Source organism: Myiozetetes cayanensis, unplaced genomic scaffold (genome assembly GCF_022539395.1).
Source record: "Myiozetetes cayanensis isolate MyiCay16 unplaced genomic scaffold, myiCay2020 scf1, whole genome shotgun sequence".
Classification (NCBI taxonomy): domain Eukaryota; kingdom Metazoa; phylum Chordata; class Aves; order Passeriformes; family Tyrannidae; genus Myiozetetes; species Myiozetetes cayanensis.
In genome coordinates this window covers 144157035-144181233 of record NW_026086604.1, presented here as the reverse complement: position 1 = coordinate 144181233, position 24199 = coordinate 144157035, and the positions used below count along the sequence as shown (strand labels likewise).

The window sequence follows — 24199 nt, the reverse complement described above, 5'->3', positions numbered from 1 at the left end:
ATAATTTTGTCAAATTTTGCCTTTTACATACTGGTCATTTAACAAAATACTAGATTTGATCTAATCATCCTGTCATTTGTCTTGCTAACCTATAAACACAGTTTTTTCAGTGCTTCCTAGACTGACTACAGCTATTTCTCCTGCTTGCAAGTGTTGCTGTTTCTGAGAACATATTACCCTCAAAATCTATAAACAGAGATCTTGGGAAAAACCTCTTTCTATCCTCAGTATGTTGAAAAATGCCATGTATTCTCACTGCCTTATTTTAACTAGCTTCTAATCCATGGCATTACTTTCTCTCCCAGCCTAACACAAGCCCCTGAAGCTTTTGTGAGTGTCTTTCTGTTGTTGTTAGAGGGCTTGGGATTAAACCCAGTCCTTTTCCCTATAGTGTCTTCTGAGGGATTTTCTAAGGGAAAAAAAAGAATTATAAAATTGTTGTGATATCACTGCTAGTCTCATCTGTTCTGTTATGAAAGCAAACTTCTGAATGACTACAGGGATCTCACTTCTTCCCTCCAAAACGCTGGATGCATTCAGGGTATCCATTCTGATGGACTACCCAGGGCCAAGGCAGGGCCTGACAGCTGCCTGTGCTTGTCCATGGTCTGTTAAAAGAGTTCCTTGCCCAGTTTTCATCATTTACTGCCCCCAGAAGTGTTCAGGCACAGCTCCAGCCATAGCAGAGGCTCAAGCCCTTTCCCAATGGGCTCCCTGTCAGCATATGCTCCCTGTTTTGGGAGGAGCAAGGGACTGCAGCTGGGTGGATGGAGCTATACTGGCTTGGCCACTGGACAGGAGACTGTTCAGTGGGTTGTTTTATCTTCCTTCATAGACAAAACTGTGCAAACTGGTAACAAAGCAAGCCATTCTCAGCCATGTACTTTGTGCATCACAGTGGGTTGGTGCAGAAGACAATGTTATGCTTGATGCACAAACTGGATGCTGGGAAACCGAGTGCCTGAGGAAAGGTTGGCAGGATTGCCACTGATTGCCACTGCTAATTACTATAAAGCCCAGAAGGAAATGGGAATGAATTTTGATGTCCTGTCCTTGGTCTTTGTATCCAGGCTGGTCTGCAAGTGATTACACCCCAAATAATCTGTGCAGGATGGTCCTTGGTGCTTTTAAAACTGATGGTTGTCTGTTTAGTTAGTTGGATATTATGTGTAGGAGACTGGCTATGAGAAAGATCGTACCCTTTACATGTATCCTTTAAAGGAAGAACCTTCTATTTCACAATTTATCTGGAAACAGTGATGTTCATTACCAAGTGATTCACGTGAATAAAACCCCCAGAACCCCAAACAAAAACCATTATACAAAAAAATTCAAAGCGAAAAGACAACATTGCAGGCAGCTTTTAATTATATGATTCACTTTTCAAAAAACAAATAAAGTACCAGAATGACATTTAGACAACAGACTAACCTTGCCCTGGAATAACACTGTTTATGAAGTGCAATTTTCTTTTGCCCTTAGATGCCACATCTGTTAAAAACATTCCTTAGCTGACACAAGGTGAATTTTCAATTCCCTCTGAGACAGACTTACCTTTAAAAAGAAAACGAAGAAAAGCCAAATAAAACAAAAGCTGACAAAAAACCCACTCCAACCTCCTCCTCTCAAACCTGGAAAACAGAGAGAGGCTGCACCCTGAGGGAAGGAATGTGCTGGGCATTTCAGAGCACATGAAAGATCAGTCCTACCCTTAAAGATTTCTCACCAAACCTGCCTGCCTCATAAAATGCTTTGCATTGGAGAGTGGGCTGTGAAACGAGACATTTCAGTTCACTGGGATCTTGTTTTTGTAAAGTAGTCATTCATGACCAAAATGTGTTTCCACTCCTTAAAATAAATTAAAAAAAAAAATACTTCCAAACACCAAAACCAAAACCAAACCCCTAGATGATTAAAATAAATTTTATTAATGTGTGAGAAGTTCATGGAGCATACATAGCTGTAGACTTCTATGTACACCTCCACAAAGGCATCAGCACTTACCAAAACAAGGAGCAGTGCAGCCAGAAACTGGGTTCTGTGAAAAGACGTCCCTAAAATGAGAAGCAGGAGGAGACCTGCCTTCTCAGGTAGCTGGAAGTGATGAACAGCCAGAAACCAGTAATCAGGAACAGCTCCTGTCCTCCAGAGGGCCACTTATCTCCATCTCCTTCACTCAGAAATTTATGAACCACCTTCACATTTTGCTTAAATCTGATCGAAACACTCAATGCTTGGTGTAAAAAAACATGAAGTAAGAATCAAATGTTAAGATTAATAGCTGTGCTCTTGCCTTGGCTTACCTCTGTCCTTCACCTCCATTTCTTATACCCTAAGTATCTGAACACCACACCACTTTGCTTGTGCTTAATGAGTTCTGTTTTGTGTGTCTTAAAATATAACTCCTGCAAGCAGGGGCATTTTGTCGGTGTTTGGAAGGTAACGTGCATGTCAGTGGCACTGCATAACAGAATCACCCAGGAAAAAAAGTAAATTTGTATTTAGAAGCCATCATGAGATACCATTCAATAAGGAACTGAATTAATACCTTAAATTACTTAAAAATGTGTGGCTGTAAAGGGCATCTGGGGCTGAGACCAGCCCCTTACCATAGTCAGCCTCTGTCAGACAAAACCCTTTCATAAACTAATTATCTGATCCATCTTAGAACAAATTAGGTCATTTACTACCATTACTCCCACTGGGAAATTTTTCAAGAGCCTCACTTCTCTGTGGCTTTGAAACATTCTTCTAATTTTCAGCCTCAATTTATTCATGGCCAGTTTACATCCATTTGTTCTTGTGCCAATGTTGTCCTTTAGCTTAAATAGCCTTATTTCCTCTCTTGTTGTATTCCTTGATATATTTATAGTCAACATTCACATCCCCTCTGAGCTTTTGTTTCACTAGGCTGCACAAGACAAGCTTCTCTTTTCTGGTGGCACAGGCTCTGTGTTGGTGTGATCGTCCTCATCCTTCTCCTCAGAACCTGCTCTTGGATTTATTTCACCTCTGTATGTATGGTGGCAAATACAGATAAGTGAAAATAAGAGCAGTCATCTTTATTCAAGATTCAATATAGAAGAAATAAATGCATTAAAGATGGGAAACAATACCTACAGTAGATAAAGTAGCAGTATTTCTTCTTTTTGGTAGCATTTATAAAGTTCTGAGCTTATTTCAAGCACAAAAGAAAACCTATTTCATGCTCTAGAAAGTGTACACGTTGCTTTCCTTCTCTCTCTGTATTTAAAAATATGGGGTTATTTGACACTTGTGGTTGATATTTTCCCCTCCCAAGCACATTTTTAGGCCAGTTGTTCTCTTTTTAGGATCTGGGGTAGACTCAGAGAAGGGAGTAGGGGAACTTGTGCATCTGTGTGGCCATGTCTCTTCAGTAGACTTTGAAAGGGCATCTTTCTACCCTTTCTACCCCTTCTTCACGTGCAGTTGTTTGCCAGACAAGCAGCTGTTAACGTAGTTTTGCAGCACTGTGTCATTGCACCTTGGTTGGTGGCCAGAGCACTGCCCTTGCTCAGAAAGGGTTGAGGAGCTGTGAAAAAGGTGTTTCATGTGCTTATGTGCTTTGGGACTGTGTGACATGACAGCAAAGGGTCACACGGGGCACGGAGGTCCCTTTGGTCCCTTGAGTGATTCCAAGCCTGGAGACTGGATTGACCTTTTCTCAAACAGATACAGTTCTCTTTCACACTTTCACATGCTCCCAAAAGCATGTCCTGAAAACATTATACATTATTGTAGCTATCATGATGTGGCTGTTTTAGAGCAAGAACCAGAGATGCTGACAGCAGGGTATGAGATATATATGAAGATAGTTTCAGGGAGTTTATATATTCTTATTTATATGCTTCAGTGTTGCATAGATTTAGGTATCTATTTCACTTTAAAAAATACATGCCTTTTAAAAATACATTTAACATTCAGAAATATACATTCATCTGCTTCAGATTAAGCAACTGTGAAAGCCTTCAAAGAGGCAGAGCCTAAAAGATGCACATAGCTGAAGTGCTCTGGGAGATGCAGAAAATGTGTTAACGCAGATTTATTAATTCAATTACACAAACTCTCCACATGCTCTTCTCTTTATACTAAGAAATGTGACATTTATGAGCCTCACTGGTAAAGTAGGACTCTAGCAGGGGTTTAAAACCTGGTGCTTCAGGTGTTGGAAATCATTTAGTGCGTAGTAGTTTGTGAGAAGGCCTATACAATATTTCACAAACGTGTTATTCCTTTCTCTTTTCATATCCCTGACACATGCTGTCATCAAATGGCCATTTCACGTACCTATGGACATCTAGTCACATCTTTCTTTCTGATCTAAAACACTTCCTGTTTTGAGCAGCTTTTAGACTTTAAGAGATCTCTCAATTAGAGATGATCAAAAACATTTCAAGTTGAACAACCATCAGGAAATGAAACTTAATCAAAGTAGACACATTTTGCAGGAACAAATTGGTTTCAGTTTTGATACAATTTTAAATAGAGAATGAGTGTAAATGAATTGTGTCATGTTTGTTTCATTCAACCATAGAGAATATTTTGGTTTTACTTTTCTTTACTTTCATTTTACAGTTTTGTTTCTGCTGTCATAGTCAAAACTTTTCATATTGCTGTTCATGATGTACTTATTTATGTATAATTAAAATGCTTTGGACTTGAAACGTTTCTGTAACATGGTGGGGGTTTTATTTCCTTTTAGAGTTTTGTGTTTGTGGGAAATTTAGATGGTCATTTTTTCTTTCAAATTCAGAATGTCCTACTTCCCTCAATAAACTTGGAGTGAGCCACTTCCCTGTATTTCTTATGCTGTGGGGGCAATAAGCTTCCCCAGGTTTTGATTTTTATTACCAAATGATCTAGATCAGTCCTGCTCAGACAGCCTTTGGCACCAGAGGGTCCATCCAGATTTCACTGAGTACCAAAAACTGCCTTGGCAGTTACAGATGTGCCTTTCTCGAGGAGATGATTCCCTGTGTTGAGAACTGCAGAGGGGTTTGGAAAGAGTGGTTCAAAGACTGTCTCTTTAGGAGTGAGGGTACAAAGACTGGGGTAAGGCGTGCTGGAGGAGCTCAGACGAGTTGCAGGCTGAAGATAGTTCATTTAATGATAAAAAGTGAATTATTGTGGCGCATAAGTTTTGTAGCTGAGACCACAGCGTGGAAGGCTAAAGCACCATTACCCGGTCTGGGTGCTTATAATATGGATTTAGCTGTCTTTGACATCCAGTGCCCTGAGAGCAGTTTATTATCTGGAAAGTTTTAGAGCCCTGTGTTTCACTGATGGTTATTCATCAAGTGTTGCCTGCATTCCCAGGCTGTGCTCAGATGTCTTTCGAAATTATGGTAAATATTGATTTAGTGCCCTGCTTAAACATGCATCTCTGGCACAGACTCTTCAGCAAGCGTGCCTGTGTCAAACAGGAGAATTAAATTCACAGCCAGAGTTCACTATAATAGCTGTCTTATTCATCTAGTGCTTGTCTTCTTGGAAAGCATCATCCTGTCATGTGTGTCTCTGAAGTACATAAATGAAATAAATCTATTAAAACGTTAAGATCTCTGACAGTGAAATATCCTCAGCCCCTTAATGCTGGAAAAGTAATTTTTGAAGAGTCACAGTAAAAATGGTGTGTCGGGGCTGTGCATCAGCTCCTAAGGGAGAGAGTCACACCATCCTTTCTTCCATTCTCAGGTTGTACTTGGTTTCTACTGTAGCACTTTCTGCTTGAGAAGCTGGTACTGTGATTACCAGCTCACCTCACCCAGTGTCTGAAGTAAAACAGGCCTCCATAGAAGGTACAGTGTTCTTGGGTTCACCAGTGAAACCACGGTGTCCAGAGAAGATACGATGGAGCAGCTGGATTTTTTGTGTGTGATGCCTGATGTGGAGCTTCTTCACCAGTGAAATTCTGAGTTAACATCTCTGGATAGGAAACCTTTTCTGCTGAGACTGAGAGAGAAGTCTGCAGTGATTTATATGCCTGGTGGTCCTCACGGAGAGCTTCCATGTGACCCCCGAGAAGTGCTCTAAATTGAGATGCTTCGCCAACTCAGGCTAATATTAAAATGAGACTCTAATTCCTTAGTATTAGCTCCTTTGACCACAGTTTTTACAACAGCAAAAATTACCTGTGCGTGTAAAATAATACAGCAAGATAGAAAAGGGTTGAGATGATCGTCTAGAATGGTTTGATGCACAGGAAGGATTAAACAGACCCAATTAAAAAAAAAAAAAAAGAAAAAAGTGAATTTCGCTTTATAAGAAAGCATGTTAAGTTGTGCAAACCCCATTTTAGTTTGGTTTTCGGGTTTTGGGTTGATTTTTTTCTTTTGGTTGGCTGGTTGGTCTTTTCGTTTTCTGGGGGTTTGTTAGTGAATATATGAAACCAAAAATGTTCTTCTCTTTGATGTTGCATAAAGCCCAGACACTAGCACTATTTAATAGCTGGCATCTCTAGGAATTCATGTTACTAGAGGAATTCAATTCTCTTCATGAGAAATGTCCAGCTGGCTGTACTGGATATGGTCCAGTTTCTGGCTTTGAGGATTATTGCTCATGAACAACGTTGTCTCTGCTAATAACTGATCAGGTTCTGCCACATCCTGGAATGGCACAGCTCTCAGCAGAACCATGAGGATGTTTGCCTGAAGGTGTCTGTTGCTCTGCTTACACAGGACCTTGTATTGGTACTTTCCATTTTTGATGTCAACTGTAATCGGTATTTACTGGTGGCTTAACGCTCTCTCCTAGAGCCATATTTTTTTGTAATCGGCTTAGACTCTGTGAAATAAGTCAGGCCTTACTTCTTTTTGGTTTTATATGTAAAATGTAAAAATAGGAGGCTTTGAGATCCTTCGTTCTGCGGAAAATTCACCCATGGGGAAGGGATTGCGTAGCTACTGCTCTGCCGCAGCGTTTCTTCTGGGATGAAGAGTTTTCTTTCCATTATATGCATTTTCCTGGAGAGCATATGGGTAGATATTGGGCCATGTCTGTGCCTAGGAGGTTAACTTTCTCATTAGACATTTATTTTCAGCTAGACTTCTCACTGAAAGGGCAGAAAAGAAAACTGGTCTGAATTCTGAGCCCTGCAGCAGCCTCTTCCTTCTGTGGAAAGGGAAGCAGATTTAGATAAGCACAATATTTGTGCTTCCTGCATTTCTTTGTCTCTTTTTTTCCCCTTTTTGTCTCTCTTTTTGCTTTCTAATGTCTACACCAGCCATCTTCAGAGGCAAGCATCTGTTTTGCAGGAGACATGAGGCAAGGAAGCTGCTGATAGCTCTGGGGAGGAAAGAGGACATAACTCTGTGGTGTCAGTTTAAAGTGCTGATGGATTGGATGGCGGATTCAGACAGGCAGGTTGGTGTCCCCAACAAGATCAATGATGTGAGAGGTTAATTAATGGCACATGGCTCATTTGGATTAGGAGGGGCAGCAGCTGGGCAGACCATGAGATGGATTGGCTGAAAGCATCACAGATGAAAAGGGTTGTGTTGGGTTTGTTTTTGCAGAAATGAGCTCTTGGGGTGGACATTCCTTCCATCCCCTCATTTGGATTTGCTGGAGTGTAAATAGCGTGTTTGTGCATGTTCATATGTGTTTTACATGTGTGTGTGTATCCCATCACTGGCTCCCTAAAGGTCTTAGAGAAGAAAAGAGTCTTCCAAGGGAGGATATCATTGGTGGTTTCCAAAAAGCCAACAGAACTCTGTGTGCCACTGAGCACACTGTGTCCAGGGATGTGTTTAATAATGTGCAGAAGTTTTAGCATGGGAATAGTCACCATAGGTCAAAGTATATGCAAAAATTGGGTGGTGCTCTGGATCAGACTGCTCAGCCTTTTGCAAAATGGAGACTCTAATGAGAGAGACTTCTCAGAGAAATAGTGGGATTTCACAAAATTCAGACATGAAGGTGTTTTTCATCTAAGCACTTTATACAGGCTCTCAATTTACCTTATTTCAGTAACAGAGAGGGTCTTTTACTCAAGATCTACCCATCAGGCCAGTGGCAGCTTTGCAAGTAAGTCAAGTGTCTTGACCTATGAGCCTGTTTTGGGAGTAAGATCAGCTGAGCCTCCCTGAGAAGTCACTATCACATATGGATGGCACCTGCTGAAGTGCAGCTCTGGTTCCCTTGGCTCTACCATCAACAAAAGTCACCCTTGTCACTTGGCCTTACCTGACTGGTAAGCCCTGGGTGCTAATTTTGCTGCTCTTCCTGTATAAAGAGAGTTGTTTGAGCTGGATTTGAAGTTCTTTCTCCTCCACCTGTTGACTGTGAGCCATTAGTTCTGTGAGAGGAACAGGTACACACGTAAAACAACTTCAAGAAACAAAAATGGTCCATTCAATTCATCTGGCCAGGACCATGTGAGGTATTGCTGGGAAGGTTGTGGCCACTGCGCACACTCAGCAATAACAGCAGCATGATTTTGTGCTGGAGACAAGATGTTCTTCAAGAAAATGTTCTCAAAAAATGCCATATAACCCAGAATCCCATGTTTCAAGCTGATACTTCACTTTGGACAGCAGCTAGGTGAAAACAAAACTGCTTGAAGCTGGTGCTCTGGTTTTTTATTAAGAGCAGGGATGTGAGTTCTTCATTTCTCTGTTATATATGTGAGCAAACTCCAGAAAATAGGTGTGTAATTACTGATTAATCAAACATTGGAATTAATGGGATAAAACAGTGCATTAATGGAAAATATTCAAAGTGTATACTGTTCCTCATCAGTTTGCTGATTTTTGTAATAAATATTGACTTGGTTGAAGAGCCACTGAATGATAGGTATGATTGAAGCTGCTTCATTTTATAAGTTCTGGTGCTGTAGGTTGCTACATATCTTTATAGGTTATCAAATGAAAGATAAACATGTCTGAACATCTGCCATTGACTTTCTTAGGAATGCTTTGAGAATATATAAGCTAAGTTTGCCCTCTACTGGATTGCAAAATTACATCACTGGCTTTATGACCAGCTGGAGATGTTATGTTCTTGTTATTCCCAAGGAAGTTTTCCATCACATGATATAACACATACACACTTCATCCTCAAGACTGTAGTTTTTGTCTTTCCAGTCAGTCATTGTTGCTGCGTGAACTTTTCACTGAATTATTTTGTTAAGAATTGTTCTTTTCCAAAATTGTCTCTACCCAGTGCTACTTTTGATTAGGGTGGTTTTGGTGGGGTTTTTTTGTGGATTTTTTTTTTGTTTGTTTTGTTCTGTTTTGTTTCATTTTTTTAATATGAAAAGTTTCTGCAGTGGAATTAATTCTGAACATCAGGAATAAACTAACAACTGATTGACAGGAGCCATCTGCACAAAAAGGTCTGCTCTTTTCCCGCTGACAGCTTGTTTCTAGCAAGGCCTGGGGTCTCCAGCAAGCTGTATTCACATCCAGGAAACAGCTCCCAAGGGGCTGCAGCTCCTACTCTTTCTCTGCCAGTCAGGCTGCCTGCCACATATTTATTGGAGGCCTTTAGTGTGCATGCAGCTACTTGCAGTCAAGGCATGAAGTGATGCTGCATCCTAATTCTAAGTAGGTACTGGGATTTCAAGGCTTATTTAGCTTTGTGCTTTTAATAATAATAGTTACAAACATATACATCTGTGACAGACTGTATTTTGACATCAGCTCCAGAAGAGTGATCCCAGAATTAGGAGGTCATACCCATGGAAGTTAATTCTGCTGTAATGAATCATTAGGTATATGAGGCCAGATGCTCATCTAATGTAGATCAGTGTAAGTTCTCTTACCTGAACAGAGTTGTGTTGACTGTGTGCTGGCTAAAGATTTGTCTCATTTTTAGTGTAATTTCTCATTTGTTGTTTTCCTCTGTTGGATGGGCAGGTAATGAAGGTTTCTTGGCCTCATCAAGCAACTTCAAATTTCTGTCCTTGCTCATAATTCTTTTGGTCTGCCAGGCTCTGTTTATTACCAGAAATGCTGTGTCAAATATATATTAGTTCCAAAAAGAAAATCTGTGGCCGACTGGACAATGCTCAGTAGATCTTTGTTCTGACTCTGTGTCCAGATTTTATTGGTACTGAAAAAGAACTGGACAGCACAGCACAGTGGGGCACTTTTCTCCCTCCCTGTGATAATGCCAAAAGCAGCTGATGGCAATTTGTAGGGCTCCTGTCATGGCTCTCCTGGAGTCTTCCTTGGAGCCCCCAGCAGCAGAGTGAACTAGAAAATCGTGCTGAGAGCTGTTGTGCTGACAGGGCTCAGGGACTTTTGCTACAAAGTTGAATATTTGCACCCCGGTGTGCTAGAAGGTTATGGTGGAAAACCCTGAAGCTCAGAAAGCTCTTTACAATAGCACTGTAGTTTTCCAGAGTGAGCAGGTTGCTGTTTTCATGATAGCTTTATATATGGATAACCTGAAAGAGGCATGGAGATTGAGTATTATCTGAGCAGTCCACCAGTCAAGACTAAATTTGAAGGCGAGGAGGAATCCAGCATATCTTAGAGCATCAGGTAATAGAATGGGAGATATTTCTGGCTGGCTGATTTATTTGTCTATTTATTTCACCATCAATTTTGGAGTTAAAGTAAGTCCCCAGGAAAATGGGGTAGGCAACAAATGATCAGTGGTGAAAGGTGGATGATAAATTACTGTGCCCATGGCTCTACAGTTCATTTCAGGGGCAGCACCTCCAAAAAAGGCAGAGGAGAGTCAGCTGCTTGTGTTTGGGAAGAAATTAATGGGGAGAAAAAAAAAAAAGGCATTTGAATATTTGAATGATGGGTAGGTGTAAAAGGAGGACTGCTGTACCAGTGGAGAACCCAATGATTGCTCTGACCATGGAGGTTTCCCTCGAAGTCTAGGCAAGTCTACCTCATCAGCCTTCGATTTCAGAATGTCCTCAAGAAAACTCAAAACTTGACATTTGTCCCAGTAATTCATGTCTTGTACATCCCAGCCACCCTCTTGTCCCTGTGTGAACTTTGTGCTGTGATGTCTTAGGCTGGACAAGTTCTGGTGGCACTGAGGAATGTGTCTGAAGGCAGAAACCAGTGAAACTCCTCGAGTCAGGAGGAGTAACTGCACAGAGAATAGCTCTGCTCAATTAGGGGTTCCTGTGATTTGGGGTTTGGGTTTTTTTATTCACAAATAGCCCCTCTGTGCTGAACTAGAACTGCATGGAGTACCCATCCTGAGTTCATATTTTCTGGAATTTGAGATTTTAGGACTTTTTGTGTTGCACAGAACTCCTCCTCAGGGAAGATGCTACAGCTCTGCTTTGTAAGCATGAGCAAGGCTGGGTGGGGAAGGCAGTACTCTGGGTATTCCCCTGCTGCAGGGACACTGCCCAGTACCTGGAGGAGCTGGATGGAGGCTGCTGGATTTGAGCAGACCTGCAAATTCTGTCATTTGAGGTAATATTTTTTTACTTCATTAGTGAATATTCAAGAACAGTAAGACCTGAACAGTTGCAGTATTGCTGGGCAAGCTCTTTTCTTGACTGTAATGACTACTTTTGGCCTCTAAGTTATATTATTAGGACAAATCCTGAACATCATCACATGTTTTCTAATGATAAGCCTGGAATAGAGCTAGTAGTGTCCTAATTTTTCCATGGACTGGTGCACAGAGAAGCTAAGATCTGGGTCCTCAAAGATTTTTGACACTTTGCAGCAGGCTTTTGAGTGCATTAATAGGCATGGATTGTCCTGATCAGCCTCATCTTTGACCTCTGTCCACATTCACGGATCATGGCCCAGGAGCTCTGTTCAAGCTTAGGCTCAGGTGTCCAAGGCTTGCCTGACTTAGGTTGGAGGTGTCCCTGAGCCCAGCCCTGCCTCCTGCTGTCCTGGCACAGACTGCCCTCCCAGGATGCCCCCCCAAACCTTCTGTGTTGGTAGCTTGTGTCACACTGGTCTCCTGCTGGAGCTCTCTGAACAGACCTGGATCTGATCCACCATTACGCCCTGGATGGGCCTTTTATCACCATGGCTCTGGTCAGGTGCTGTCAGGTGGTGTCCTGTGGCTCCTGACACCTTCTCCCTCATGGAGCAGCCCTGCTTTTGCTGCTCCCTTGCACTCAGCCCTGTGGAAGTCAGTGAGCCATTTATAGGCATTTCATGAACTAGCCCATATCTTGCCTGAGGCCACAGAGCAATATCAGCAGACATGACAAGTCTTCATTGAACAATCTTTCTTTTGTGCTTCATCAATCCTCTGTAATTAATAAGATTTACAAACTGATGTCCATTACCTAATTGCTTCTGCATTCGTTAAAATGTCACAAGATTTTAATTCCTCTTACATTTGGGGGCTGGGGCTGTGCAATCTGTGGGGCATTGTGCAGATTTCCATTTAAATATAACACAAATAGACAAATACACAAATGTCTTTGTTGTTAGCTTAGGCCTGAAAATTGAGCTCTAGACCACTGTAGACCACAGGCTATTTTAATAAAAATATACTTTTGATAGAGAACATGGAGATAAGCTATGGAAAATAATCTGGAGGAAATGAAAGCAAATCTGAAGTGTAGGTTGATTGTTTTCAAAGACAAGCTATTTAAAAGGGCTTGGGAGTAGATGGGGAGAAAAAGAAGAGAAGGAGACCTCGAATGTGAGCAAATTCCACAGAAATGGTCAGGGAGTTGTGCAGCATCTCTCATACAGGACTCATAAGCACTCCATTTTTCTGTAATGCACATGTAAGGAGAGGAAACACCTATGTCCATTTTATGTGTTTAGGAGCCTGGCTCTGAATTCAGTTCTCTAGGAATCATAGAGATTCCATGTTAACTCAACTGGCAGTCTTCCCTTTTTAATTTTAAAAACAATGGCTATGGCACTAGAATGAATCTGTGGAAGTTATAAAGGAAAGAAAATAATTTCTCATACAGTCCATCATCTCAGCTCACATCTAATTTATTCCCTTCATAGATGCATAAATTCATGCAGAAGTCAGACTCAGCTGAAAACAGGGTAGATGGAGTATTTATTGCACAGGCAAGAGCAGCCTGAGGAACATCAGGAAAAAGAGAGCACCACAAGACACATTCTGAACTCCTGTCTCACAGGCAACTTTGATTTCAAATTCTTTTACAAAGGGGTAAATAGTATCAGAGCAACTGCTTTAACAGACTGTATATTACAGCTGACTAGGGAACACTGTATCTCTTGTGCCAAAAAGTGACTACTCTTTATTTAATTAAAAAAAAAAAAAAAAAAAAAGGCAATGATTTGAAGAGGAATTAAAGCATAAAAGCTGTAATGACCAATCTCATGCTGTGCTTGGAGTTACATCAAATTGCTCCACTATGTCTTTGGCCCAGATTTGTAAGACCTGTTTTCAGTTCAGAAGTTATTTTTTTTGCAAATAGCAAACACCTGAATTTCAGGAAGGTGGCAAGGATCTGTGTGGAAGTGAATGAGAGACAAAAGAGAGTGAGTGGCTGCCTAAGGTGATGATCTCAATCCACTTCTCACTACAGTGGCAGACACAGCAATATAGATTCTGTCCCTCAGTAAAGTTTTGAGAAAAGAATGCAATTTTCTCCATAAAAACCTGCTTCCAAGCTCTCCTCCTCAACTTTTCAGCGTATCTGCATGTGTCCTATAGCTCTTGGCCCTGGAAGACTTGGACACCCATCCCTTTCCTTGTGGGAAGGGCTGAGGAGAGGACACCCTGCCCCAGAGCTGTAGAGTGGGTGCTGGATGTTGGTTTGCAGGCAGCCCAAGCACACAGACAGGCTGTGGAGCTCCGTGGCTGCTCAAACCCAGGGCACTTGTGTGAGGGAGCCCAGTGAAAGTGAACCCAGGACAGCTCTGTAGGTCACAAGCCCCAGTGCCAATGGAGCTGAAGAGGTACCAGAGTGAGGTGATGGACAAGCTGACATTCTTATTATTTCATCAATAGACCCAAACATCCAAATTCCTACTTTAGGCCTCCAAGTCTTCCACTGGCCCTAATTCCTTTCACTCCATGGGTTTCCATTTGAGAACTATTGTGGTAATGTTTTCCTGACTCTGCCCACTTTGCTATGTGCTTGATTCTGTGTCCTTTTACAGCATGGATTTGTTAAAACGTCTCATTTACATTTTGAGTTTGCCACTAGTTCATCCTTGGATTCAGTGATTCCACTTGTATAATGCTTTTTTTTTTTTTTAACTTTATAAATGACAACTCAGGTGGGTTCAGCTTGTAAAATATCTTGCACCTAGATATCACAGAAGTCAATAACTTTTCTTATAAAAAATATGCAAGTTTTGGTTACAAAGAGTCATTATTTTTAAATATATTTTAGCTTAGTTTGTGAGAAATGGTAGCCTGATTTTTGTTCAGCAGTCTGTATAACTGCACTTGGTGCAACAGTTACTGGGGGCTTACAGGACTCAGCTTTTCTGGAATCTAGTGGGTCAATAAATTCTTTATCAAGTAATTTAAACAGTTGTGATGTAATTTTCATGTTGTCATAAACAAAAGTTTTCATGGTCAGAATTCACTAAGAAATACTCACTTTTTTTTTTTTACTTGCTTGGGGTAAAGTTTTTGCTGTCTTGTAATCATGCCTTGTCTTTTCATGCCCTTGTTTTTTGTTAAGATTCCTTGTTCAAGTCACATTGTCCATATCCACGATGTGTATAACACACAATACAGCAGCTGAAAGCAAAGGCCAGTTAACCAAGGACCCAAGACTATAAAAAAGAGTTAATGCCCTGTGAACTCCCATGATGTAAACCAGCTGCATTTCAAAACAAAATTACTCATGAAGAATAATTTTTCCTTTAAAAATTTCAGCATAAAAATGTACTCTTGTCTTTAAGAGAAAATTTTAATCAGGAAAATGTTTTCCTCTTACTGTATTCCAAACACTGAACTTCACTGCTTCACTTGTACTGATATTTAATATATTGGGTTTGTCTTTCAGCCATGACAAGGCAAGATGAATTTTGTGGAAAAGGACAGTCTAATGGAGATGTGTTGTATAATCTGGATGATGAATTATCGGAGAGCCAGAGTAGCCTGTGTTGGGGTCATTTTATTGTTCAGGGCAGTAATAAAGTTATATTTACATTTTCTAATTATATTTTGTTATGCAAAAAAATTATATTAACATCTCCTCTTGCCAAACCAACCACCGAACTGTATTCCTCTCAGAAAAAAATGAGAGACAACAACCAAGACTGAAATAGAAAACAAAATAGATAATGAAAGCCCACTGAAATCACAGAGAGGCTCCACACTGCATTCCAGACAAGCATCCTGCTTTTCATCATGGCCATGGCCGCTGCTCTTCCACTGAGCCTCAAAGCCTCCTCCTGCCAGCAGCCTTGGCCAGGGTCCCTCGCTCGCTGCTGCTCTGGAAAAAACATCTTCAAAATTCCCCGACTGTGGGATCAGCCAGTGGCTGTGCTCGCTGGAGGTGGCAGCTCCCAAAGGACTGTCTGAAATCATTCTCCCCTGTGCCACATGTGAAGGAGCTGTAATGGCAACACAATGATCAGGACACAGCCTGTGTCATCTTCCCCTCAGACTCCAGGCACAGCCTTTTGCTCTGCAGGGACAGCTCAAGCTTTGGTGCTCCTTCTGTGCAAGGTGGTCACTCAGGAGCCAGGTGAGCTGCCTGGGCTGTCACTGTGCTGGGGTGATTAGAGAGAGGAAGGGACAAGGTTTTGAGCAAGGGGTATTTTTTCCCTCTTATCTTTCAGTAGAATATCTCAGTAAACTACTCTCTGCATCACTGTATTGGAGCAGGTGTTGTTATTTATTTATTTATTTATTGGGACACATTGGATCTGCCTAAGCTAACTGAGAGTCTACAGAGATTCCACTCACCTCCCCAAAATGAGCATCAATAGCTGAATTTCCTGAAAACCCATTACAATCCATAGATGTCATTTACCTGTTTCCATCTACGTGTCTTTGTAAGTGAAGGGTGGCATAATCCTTATTCATTTTGGTGGGACTTCTAGAGCTTGTTCTCTGCTGCTTTCCAGGTATTCAATGCAACAAACACCATTTTTCTTACTTAGCTGTTTCCCCACATTTAAATGACTGTGTCTAAATTAGACACAATAGGACATATTAGAAAGCTATTGAGAGAATGTATTAATGTATGATTCCAAGTAAAGTAGATAATCACAAAAATAAAGTCCAAGGCAGGTTTAAACTTTGGTTCTTCTACCCCCAAAGCTGGCAACCTGAACTAATATTACTCTTAGGAACAGGGTGTGACTCTTGGGAATGGTCCTGTGCAGGGCTGGGAGTTGGACTCATGATCCTTGTGAAACCCTTCCAACTTGGCATATCCTGTGATTCTGTGATATCTTGAAAAATTAATAATAACTTTTCCAAAGTTCCTTTTGGTTCCACTAGGAAAAGTTCTGGCTCCATATTAGGCAGCACTCTCTTTAATTGAAGGCAAAATGATGATGTAAGTCATTGTTTGCATTCTAAATACCTTGATTTAGAGCTGAAACCTGACAAAAGGAATTAGATCTTGACTATTCTTCCTAAATATTATAGGCATTCAGAGACAACATCTTGGTCTGGACCCATCTTACTAACACTGGCAAAACAATACTTCTATTGCAATATTTTATATTTTTGGATAGAAGTCAGAGACCTGTTTGCTCCAACATTCTATTTATGTGATAGAATGTCAGCCCTGCTCTAGAGAGTTCACACTTTCATAAACTCAAATAATGGAAGTTGATTGGCATAACAGATTAACAAAATCCTTGACTTTCATGAACTCCAAAACACCAATAGACAACACAGATTACTTGTAGGTATGACAGCCACTTTGAAAGGACTTAGGTACTTAGTCTCAAATAATTAAGAATTTGTGTTTAACTTACTAAATACACTTAGGGAATAAAAATTGTGTGTTACAATGCCTATATAGCAATATTTGGTCACCCACTGTACTGAAATTTCACTGAAAGTCCACTGAAAAGAAGAGAAAAAAATATCTGCAGGTGTGGTAGGAGCATCATCCAACAGCAAGAAGCATTAGCATTGCCCTCAAGGGTGGAGAAGAGCTCAAAGTGAATTGACAGGCTTATATCAACCTCTTGTCATTAAAAAAAGGAGTAATGCAATTAAATGTGGTCTTATTTTGTTGAAATATTTTATGTCAGGCGCAGGGTGTTCTGAGGTGATACAGATAATTAGCAGAGAAATTTAATCATCCGTATCACAATGAAAGAAAAAAATTGGCTCTTTAATCAAAACATAGACCCACCTGATCTGAAATTAGAATGTTTCAGTATGTCTTCCAGGCTAGAAAGCCTAGTTAAAAATTAATGGAAGTTGGCAAGCATTAAATTATCTACCTAAAAGATCCTATAAAATTTCACCAATTAAATAGAAATACATTGATAGGCACAAAATAATTTGTCTGCAAGACTACTGCATTGGTTAGTGAAATAATGAATCAACATATACCAGAGGCAGAATGCCTTCTGAGCAACATGCAATCACTGGGGCTTGTATTAAAAAGAAGGTTCACTTTTGGGGCCAGGTTTTCTGCTTGGGAACTGTACTGTTTCATACCAATTGAGCTTGACTCATGGTGGTGTTGCCCCTTGGAGGAGAACTCATGGCTGCACCCTGGCTGCAGCTGTGGATTCAGTGGCAGCACTTCTGCTGATTTCAATGGGATGAGCTTGCTTGGCTCTTGGTGCTTGGCATTTTCTTGGCAATATGTGAGATTCTTCTTGGTTCTAGGACTTGTGGTTTTGATATCTTTCCAGCTTGGCTGGGCTCACTGTCAGGAGTGAACACTTGAGTGAAGGAGACTTTGATGTTTTTTGCCTTCTCATCATAATTGTCATTAAAAAAAATGTAACTGTCAGAATGATATTGAAATAAAATTAAACTTGTTTTAGAGGATAAAATCTGTTGCACAACAAACTTTCAAATGTTTACCACAAGTCTGTCTATATTTTCATTTCAGTGCTAATGAGAAAAAAACTTAGCACATATGTTGCTTTCAGCATAGTATGTTTTAGTTAGTCTTTTGTGTATTTTTATGCATTTGTTTTTAAAGCTCTGCAGTCTCCACTTCTGCTGTGACAAGTTTGGTAGCACAGGATACTCTTAATTTAGCAAATACAGTGGAATCCATTGGTTGGGCACTTGAATTGGTGAAGTCCAGCTGGAAATCCAAAGTACCCTTAAGGGTGAGGATACTTGCTGGAAGAGATTAATGAGGTGTATGTCATTTCTACTTCAGGACTTGTGGTCTTTGAAGTATAAAAAGTTAACTCTGATTAATCAGAAGTGATACATGACTGAAAAACAAGGTCTCATAATGCTTCCTATCAGCATTTTCCTCTTACTACTATTGAGTCTAATGATTCTGCCCAGATTTTCCTAGCATTCCCATGTATTTAAATTTCATAAGCCCAGACATTATGCAGAAATTATATTCTGAATGCTTTTCCTCCTACTATGAATTCCTTAGCAACTTCAACAACTTCATTCATGGAAAAGTAATTATTTGAATTTTTTATATTTTTAGCTTTCATTAATGGTGTTTAAAAGCTCAAAACAAGAAAAAAAAAGCAAACAACAAAAAACGTAAGTTTTAAGGTGGAATCTATATCTGTAGTAGAAAAATCCTCCAGTTTTTGTCCTCCTGTCTTAGCCTGCAGCTGTCAACATTGCTTCATGCCCAGGTTGCACTATGGAGTAAATCTGTTGCCTGTCTTAAGAGGAAACCTAATGTGCTCAGCATGGACAGAGACTCCTATATGAAATATATTTGGTACTTCTACCTAACAAAGTAAGAATACAGCACATTTATTAGTACTATGGATCTTAGTATGAGACCCCTCATCCAATATGTTTTTATGAGGGCACAGTGGAAGGTTCTGCCTCAGCTGGGTGAGGTATCAGCATCACAACACGAAGGCACTGCCCCCTGTGAGCCTGTAAGCTCTTGGGTTTATCATGGACTACGTGAACTCGAGCTAGGGATCTCTGTACTGATCTTATGGTCTATTTGCAGCTGAATAATTCACTCAGGGATGATGGGGAGTTGACTGCATTCCAGGTAGCTGTCCAGAGGTGATGTGTCTCAAGCCAAATCCCTGATGAATCTAACAAATTACCACATTTTCCAAGAACTAAGTGTCAAAGCACATATATGGGCATTTAGTGTCTAAGTAGTGTCAGGAAACATCAGATGTGTTTAGGTCCCCACTGTTTCCCCCGGGATGGAACTGGTACATGATGAATAAACTGCAGATTCCCTGAACAAAGTGAAGTTGTTAAGTCTTGCATCAAACTGGGAGGGATGGGAAGTGAATGACCCTGCTGTCAAAGGTTGGTAGTAACCCAAGATTTTTAAAAAAAGGTAGAAATTAATCCAAAGGTAAATTACTCTAAAATTTAGTGGTCTCTATCATATTCACTTTTTCTGCAGGAAACAGAGGATGTTGTCTGAGATAACATAATTTCCCTCTTTTCAGACTCTCTCATTTATGTTAACAAAGATGGCTTAAACACCCTCATGCAGTAAGAGCTAGCAAATATTAACTTTATAACACAGCTGCTCTGTCATTATTCTAATCTCCTGAAGAATTTGCAATCCTCAGAAATAAATTCTGTATTTACTTTATCTGTCTCTCCAATTTCTTCTCTGGAAGAAAAGCCTAGACTTCCTTAGAAGACAAAACTAGAAGGAGCAATCACAGCTGTAAATACTTGGGCAGAGTTCTGGGATAGTAGGAGTGAAGAGTTTTCAGAATAGTTTGCTTTTAGCAATGAAATTCTCAAAATTGATCCACTTAGGAAGAAAAAAGTGTTCCTTGCTGAAATTATCTTTTTTTTTTTCTTTGTTGTACTACTAAATATCACTATGGAATATATTTACTGTTATCAAAGCTGTTTCTGACTTCCACTGGATTTGCACAATGTAACACCCAACTCTTTCATTTGGGATATGACCAATCCCATTCCTCTTGAATATTATAAGCTGATAGCAAAGCAAGTACTGCAGATGATCTCTGCCTCAGCAGTTATGTACTTTTCTTGGCACTCATTAGACCACATCTGTGGTTCAGTTTTGGGCCCTCACTAGAAGACTGATATAAACTGGCACAAGTTCAGCAGAAAGCCACCAGGACAGGCAAGGGCTGGAGCGCTTAAACATTGCAGACAGGCTGAGGGAGGTGGATTTGTTCAGCCTGGAGAAGAGATGGGTTTGGGGGGACCTGACAGCAGCTTTCCAGCTTCTTGGGAAGTTATTGAGAAGATGGAACCAAGCTCTTCACAGTGGGATATGGCAGGAGGATGAGAAGCAACGGGCTGTAAGTTAAAACAAGAAACGTTCAGATTGGATATAAGGAAAATCTTTATCCCTGTGAGAACAGTCAACTCTCAGAACAGGTGCCTAATGAGGCTGTGCAGTCCCCATTCCTGCAGGACTTCAAGACACGACAAAAGCTCTGAGCAACCTGGTCTGACCTCAGAGCTGATGCTGTTTGAGCAAGAGGTTGGGCCAGAGACCTCCTGAGGTCTTTCCAGCCTGAATGATCTTATCTCAGGCATTTGGGTTGGGTTCCACCCCAGCATTTCTGCTGAGGAGCAGTAACTTTCCTGGTTGCTTCACAGAAAGTACAAATCAGACTTCCCTGATGCTCAGCTCAGACTGTTGGCCCAGTGAAAGGAATAGGACATAAGTCACAGACAAAACAATGTGCTATGGACCTGGACCTGATGGGATGGAGAGGATGGGGAGAATTCAGAGCCAAAGAATATAGTATGGCTTGGCCTGCTCTTAGAGAACACAGTATTGAAATTAGGCTGGAGAGAAGCCTGAGCACAGGCTTGGGCATCCAGCTGGCAGGAAGAAGATGAGATCCTCACAAACGGGTCTGACTGAGAAGAATAAGCCCTTTGTTTTATTTTGAAAACACAAATACTTTTATTGGGGAGAATAAAAAGTAACCTTAAATCAAGGAGAGGAAGTGAAATCCTGATACTCTTAGAATTGATTTTTCGTACAACAGCTGTTGCATTTGCCTGTGATCTTACATCCTTAAAATATTTTTCTTTTAAAATATTAAATAAATAAATTTGAATATGCTCTGCAGACAGCTAATACTGTGAGAAATTAATTCTTTCCTTCTATTCAGAAGGACTGTTCCTAGGCTTGTTTGGTGAGTGAGAAGGAGAGACAGCTCCAAATGCATTGAAAGGGTTTTATTTGATAAAATAAATTCTTCCACTCTCCTATCAACAGGGCTTTAAATAAAGTATTGTGAATAGGATGTAAGCATTGTAGCCTGTGTTCCTTCTCAGATAAAGAAAGTCAGCCTCAGAGTACTGAAACCCACAGAGAATAGAATTAACTATGAGGTTTTCTTTTTTTTTTCCCCTATATCTCATTCTGTGGGGGATGTGAGAAAAGCACATTTCCTCAAAATGGCCTATAAAAATGTTGGTGGATGAAGACGCCGTGTCTTTGTCACAGTGCCTGAGATACAGAGGCTATCTCTAGATCTCTAGATATAAAATCAAACCTTTCTGATTTCCCAGGGTTTTCCTCATGTTATGCACCTTGGATACAAATGGACAGATTGCAGAAAAGCCCTTTCTTATACAGGGGTTTCACTTCAGATCTGGCTGTTAAGATGCAGTTGAGTTTGGACTGAACTTTCACTTGCTTATATCAAAAGTGACTCTACTGACAAAGGAGGTGCACTGAGACTGAACCAATGAATGCAGAAGTAACGAATTTTCACAATTTCCCTCTGAGAAAAAGCCTGATATGATGAAGAAACATTTTCATGTTTTATTGAGGTTTCCTGGGCCAGATCTTTGGTCTCAAACACAGAAGCTTTTTAGCTACTTAAATCATACTACTTTCTTGGGTCCCAGGGTGATTGGCTGTCCTTTCACATCATTCAAAGAAAGTAAAAAAATGTTCCCTACAAAAATGTGGAAGAAATTTCAGACCATCTTTCTGCATTCACCATTTCACTTCCTAATCATAAAAAAGTTGATCCCTTGTTCAGCGAGAGTATTTGTTGCAGCTCTAGTGAATTTCCATTAAAATGACATGGAGAACATCCATCAAGAAGAAAAGCTCAACAGTTGTTTGAGTGCTGGATGACAGGGAGTCCAGTGGGGTTAATGTACTTGAGGGAGTAATGTGGTAATATCACTTGTGCCTGTCTAAAATATCCCAAACCTGAAGGACAGTTTCATTGACTATTTGCAATGGAATCATCTGACCACAGCCTGGGGTACAAATCTGCACCACAGCTTACTCTCACCTTTCAATATCTGAGACAAAGTCTTAGCTGTTCCTATAGCCAAGCAAAAACGGTTCAGAAGTGAAAATTATCCAAGGTCTTCATCAGCAGAACCTGAAGTCTTTGGGAACGTGGGGGATTCAGTTTTGGAATCATCTTGGGAAGTGACACAACAGTCATTTCTTAAACAGACATTTTGATCTGTAACAAAGAGGGTCACTCTGAGTGCTTTGATCTTACTGGGCATAGGGTGATGTAGGCTGGGAGAGGCCTCAGGAGGTCTCAAATCCAACCTCCTGCTCACAGCAGGGTGAGGTCTGAGATCAGACCAGGATGACCAGGGCTTTATCCATTCAACTTTTGGAAACTAAATAAGAATTTCTCTCTCATAATGTGTTTGCTATTTTTTTGCTGGAACATCATCAATGTCATTTTGCACAACACTGCAAAACACTGACTTTTGCTTCCTATTTCTCATGAAATCTCTGGATTATAGGAGCAGAGAGAAGCAGAGAGAAGCATGGGAGAAGTAGAAACACAGTAATGTACAAATTCTGGCCAAATGGACCCTTGTTGATGTTTAACAACCAAAAAATCCCTGCAAGCTGTCAATGGTGAAACTAAGCATTTTGCCAGTAATCTCAATTTTAAACAAAACTGTTTTAATCAAGGTAATTGCTACTTTTATGCCAATGGCACATAAATAAATATTAAATAAAAATAAGAGAATAACTGCATTATGACAAAGCTGCCAGAGTTCAGTGTATGGTAAGTAATTCTGTTGCTGTATAAAGTAATGCAGAAGGCAAATGGGACTACTAAAAGTCAAGCAGATATATATTTTGCATTCATACATAATTAAAACACCCAAGAGTTAAATACTGAGATGCAACAGGAACTGCTTGTTAAAACAGCAAAACTGAAGTAAAGAAATCAAGACATCAGAATTTGAGGAACATAACAAAGAACTTCCTGCTCAAGATGCACCTTTGTGTGAGGTATAAGCAGTTCCCAAATAGAGAAGGGAGAAAACAATCAAGACCTGCAAGTGAGGGGTGACATTTTTGTAAAACAAACCTCCCATAGGTAATCCTGGTAATCCTCAGAGGTACCAGCATCACCTGCCATTGGCCTTTCCCACGAGTGTCTTGGGGTCTCACTTCCCCATTACCATCATTTTCAAGATACTTGCTCAATGTCTTGGGTGGCATTTCGTATTTGAATATCTTTCAACAACTGGGTGGCTTAAAGAAAAAGAGTGTGAGCAACGCTGTGGGATTGCAGATGTTGTGTCCTGTTTCTAGTGAACTTTCTAGTGAAATGTTACCTGTGAAGTGAAGATGCTGCAAGCTGTGAAGGACTAGAGTTTGAGGTGCTACAGATGGGCATAACAAAAGGACCCATGGACAGATCTGCAGTTCCTCTGCTGTAAAAAGAGAGCTTTTATGTAGCCATTGGCTTTCTTAAACCTTGGGTGACAAGAAGAGTTTCTTTTTCTTCTTGGTTTCCCTTCTCAAATATTAAGAAAATCACTTCTCAGAGTTTCTTCTCTCCTTTTGAGTGAGCAACATCCAAAGAAACCCTGTTCATGCCAAACGAAATCGATGGGCACCTAATTCTGCTGGAAACGTAAAGACTTCTGGTGCATCAGGGAGAGACAAAAGAGATCACACTCTGCAAGGATTTTTTTTCATGTGTGCAGCCTGAGGTGTAAACCTTTGGGATGGGTGGCAAGGTTGTGTCCTCGGAAAGTGGCACCAAGGCGAGGAGGAACAACATTCTCACAGGGGCACCAGGATAGGACTGTCTTCCAGCGGCTGCTCCAGCCACCTGTGGGGCAGCTCACCTGAGGGACTGCGGCTGACAGCGGTGGGAAACCTCACACCAGTGTGGGCACCGCTGGAAAAGCGCAGAGGCCACTGACGGGTTCAGGCGCA

At 40.7% G+C, this 24199-nt stretch overlaps 1 protein-coding gene across 1 annotated transcript in view; it reads left to right on the top strand.

The window, feature by feature from the left end:
* DPP6 (dipeptidyl peptidase like 6) overlaps positions 1-24199 on the top strand; it is a 544128-nt gene that overhangs the window by 35238 nt on the left and 484691 nt on the right. The window lies entirely within an intron of this gene.